Here is a 4,407-nt window from a genome sequence, read left to right as displayed (position 1 = left end):
GTTTTGAGTCAGATTTGATATAGTTAGCTATCAGCAATAAGGCTGAATTGAAGGAGAAAGTATTTCAGAGTCAGAAGACTATTAGTAGTTGTTGGCAGTTAGGTTAGATTGGTCAAAACAGTGAGTCAATTAGGATCAGCTGAAGCCCAGTAGGAGTCAGTTGTGGGTGTTCAGGAGTAGTTTTGGTCTCTTTGTGTTGAAGGGAAAAGTTTTGAGTCAGATTTGATAGTTAGCTATCAGCAACAATAAGGCTGAATTGAAGGAGAAAGTATTTTAGAGTCAGAAGACTGTTAGTAGTTGTTGGCAGTTAGGTTAGATTGGTCAAAACAGTGAGAATGGTGCTAGTTGGAGTTAGTGGTGAGTCTTTGTTATGATATCTCTTTGAAATTGGAGAAGCCTGCAATCTAGGGAAGGTCAAAGGACATGTGAGTGAAGATTTATGTTTCAGTTGAGGCTGTCCGGTTTTGTATTAGACTACTGAGTCGATTTTTAGTCAAGTTCAGTCGATTTTTAGTCAAGTTCAGTCGGAGAGATATTAGAAGGTTATTGCAGAGCATGAGGCAAGTGTTCGGTGATGCCCTGAGATTTAGAACTAGAAGTTAGTTGATGTTGGAGGAAGGTTGGTGAGCTCAGAGGGCTTTTACCTGACATGAGGAGGATTTCGAAGTCAGTTTTCTATTAGCTGTGTAATAGTTGAGGTGAATTTAGGTCAGCAAAGGAGTGTTGACAAGTGCTATGGGAGCTCTGAAACAAGGTCTTGAAGCATGCTAATGTTGGAGGATAGTTTGGGAGTAAGATGGATGTATATCTGACTATAATCACCATTAGGCTTCTGAACTAGTATACTGCTAGAATCTAATTGGTTGGTATTAGAGCTGAGAGAGTTTATGATCAAGTAGTGGTTAGCTAAGGGTAGATGAAGGTTTGTAATTAAAGATCTAAGCTCTGGGAGGTCAGAGCTAACCTGGTGGGAGGACATCTATAGGAGTTAGTCGTACAATTTTAGGAGCTTAGAATGTGCTCAGATATCCGTTTGTGTCAGTTGGAGAACATGGGACATTAGCTAAGTGTACTGGTGCCTTCATTTGGTGTTTGTGCTGGGTTGTGGTGCTAGGTGGTAGTTCTCTCCTCATGGTGGTGTGTTTTGGACGGCGGGCTGTAGAGGTAGGTTTCCCTGACACATCATTGTTTTGGTGCCCCCATTGAGGAGGGCTTTGAAGAACCCTTTCAGTTTGTTTGTAGGTCGTTTGTAGGTCTTAAAGTTTGGAGTAGAGCAGATGGCTGCCACCATGATGACATATCCGGTGTTCTATGGTCATGCTGGATAGGACCCAGATGAGTTTTTGGCGGGGATGGAGTTGAGAGCTTTTACCATTGGGAAGGATAGAGATGAGGATAATCTCACATTATTATCCATGTTACTGAGGGAGATGCCAAATGGTGGTTGTCGACATGGAGAGCTCAATTAAATTAAGGTCAGGCATATGAAGACATCAAAGTGGCCTTGGTGCAGCATTATAAATAGGGTGAATCTCCAGATGCTTTGTGGCAGGAAATCCATAAATTAAAGCATAATCTGTCTGATGTGTTTGACAGATTTGTGGACCATTTTGAAGACCTGTGGGTAAGATGGGATACGTCCCTTGGAACACAGAGCATTTGCATGTTCTTCTGAAGAAAGATATATCTATCGAGTCCCTTCATTTTGCTGATATGAAGGAGAAAGGGGAGTTGAAGAGACCTGGAACTTTTGAAGAGGCTTTGAGGATAGCAAGAAAAGAAGTGGAAGTTATAGAGGTTGGCTCAAAAGCAAAGGGAAGTTCATACTGATGAAGGAAGGCTAGTTGTGCTTGGGGAAAGAAGAGCAAAAGAAGCTGCTCCATTTGCCCCAGTGGTTTCTGATCGGCTGATGCTCGGCTGATGTAGGGTATTAACCATTTGACTCAGGAGATGGAAAATTTGAATCTGAATCCATTACAAGGAGGCAGAAATGCCCTAGGGTAGGAGATAGAGATGTTATGAGAGGCAGGGGAAAAGGAGGCCCACATGAATATTCAATTCTTTAATTGTATGGAAAAGGGGCATATATCTCCTCAGTGCCCATATCCCAGGAGAATAATGGGAGGTGATGTGTATCCATGCAATGGTTTGCTCCAGTGTTGCTAATACATGTGCCCTTTCACAATACATGAGAACCTCTGTGTTTCCTTTGTATTTGCCCCAATACATTTGACAAAATACATTCCTTCACAAGCTTTCCATGAAAGCTTCAAAACCAAAAATTTTCTGCTTGCTTTATGCACTTCAATCTTCACTGAACCTGCTCTTTGGCACCTGAAATCCGCTCAAGGGAGTTTTGCTACTCTTACTAGTTAGGCCAAGCTTCAGATCTCTAACCGAGGTGAGCTCCACAGCTTTCTTTTGCTCCACAGCTTCAATGGAAATCTTCACAGCTTATTCTTCTTCTTCCCTCTTCTCTCACTCACTCTCACAACACAACTAATGAGCTCTAGGCTCTGATACCATGATAAAAAACAGAAGCAGGAGGGAGCACACACAAGAGAAGCAAACCCTAATCCATATCCATCAATCATAAAGAAGGAGAGAAGCCATAGTCATCATCTCTCTCACACACACAAAAAAGAACACAACATAGTGTTATGTCCACACTACAAAGTAAACCTAATGTAATGTCCACGCCACACATGACCAGCTGGACGCGGTCATAAACACACCACACTATATCCATCTACCATACAGCTGGAGGATAGCACATGGGTGCTGACTCGAGCTTGACATTTCAACAACTGCCAGCGTTCCGCCAGCTCTCTATCTTCCCACTGCAGTTGGCGCCACCACTTGCGCACACACACAGGTCTTTGCTTGCGTCAACGACTGTAGGCGACCCTCTTCCCTGCAGAGCCGCCCCTCCTGGACCGCCACACCACGTTCCAACTCTCCCTCCTTCAGAAAACCCACTCTCCCGGCTGCCACTCTGGAAACTTCTCCCTTCATCAATCCTCTCGCGTCGGTGTGTGCTGGCGAAAGCGTTGGCTGCAGCGCACGTAGCCAAGTGGCTATTCAAAAAGATGGCCACATTAATATTTATTATTATTATTTTTATTAAGCTCAAAAGGTGGCCACAATGCTTAGAGTGCCCTTTCTACCATTCCCTCATATGCTTCATCAATATACATGGTGCCAACACTTTTCCAATATGAACACAAGAGCTGCATCCACTATTTTCATCAATACTGATGGTTATGCTTTCACTTCCCTTACTCAAAAAATTTATCTCAAATAAAACTCAAAGCTGACCCAAACTAGTTACATATTTCGTGACACTCTCAGTACTCTGCATAGTATGTACACATTATCAGCCTCTATTTTTGTCCACACATATTTAGCAACCCCCTACTTTTGCTGAGACATTCATGTCCAGCAGCTGTACAAATAGAAACCATTTATCCCCCTGGATCAAACAGAAACCTCGGTGCATCTACCTTCCAATCATTCAAGCATTTTCCTCTAACAAACAACCATTGATACATCCTGTCATGATCTTCCACTTTCAGCAACCCCCTGGGCTCTTTATACATGGCATCCTCAATATATTCTACTGCATTTCCTCCTCCATACCAGCTCACATAATCTTGTGATGGAAACAACCATTCCTCACCTCTACTCCCCCTTGACACATCTGATTCCCACTCATAATCATATACCGAAATAACAAACATTTGATAATCAACTTCCATCCCATGGTTATCCAATTTGCAACCTACATCATTGGCTTCCAACTCTCCCTTTGGACAAACTGCCAAACCAAGACTATAGCCAAACCACTCATCCATATGCTGAGCATCAACATGTGGTGTGTCCATCATAAACCCATTTCCCTTCAGCCCATCAGCATCAAACACAGCAACTTCATGCACTGTAGACTCATCATTGTCACTTCCCTATAGTTTCTCCAGCTTCAAGAGTATTGGTGATCCTTCAAGATTCTCCACATCTTGTATAGGCATCCCTACCAAGTCTAAGCTCCCTAAACTCCCAGGCAAAGCATCTTGGTCCCCCTGACCAACAACAATAGCCTCACATGCATTCCCACTACTCACAACCGACTCATTCTCTTGGGCATGACAAGGAACACACACCTTATGATCAACAATCGCACCTGCGAAACCTATCACGTCATCATCCAAAATAGCATCCAACTCATCATCAGTCACACCATCACTCCCTTCCTGCACAACTGGTATGCAAGCATTTGTTACCTTCTCCAAGGAAACCAATTCCAATAGATCATCCAGTGCATTATCAAGAACACAGTCCAGCTCTTCATCCACACTCACACAAGTTGCAATATCCAACTCATCACCCGGATCATCCATACATACTCCA

The sequence above is a fragment of the Cibotium barometz genome, chromosome 40, assembly GCF_041138505.1.
Source record: "Cibotium barometz isolate CiBa-2024 chromosome 40, ASM4113850v1, whole genome shotgun sequence".
In the NCBI taxonomy this organism is placed as follows: domain Eukaryota; kingdom Viridiplantae; phylum Streptophyta; class Polypodiopsida; order Cyatheales; family Cibotiaceae; genus Cibotium; species Cibotium barometz.
The sequence above is the reverse complement of the archived record's forward strand: the minus strand, read 5'-3'. Positions refer to the sequence as shown.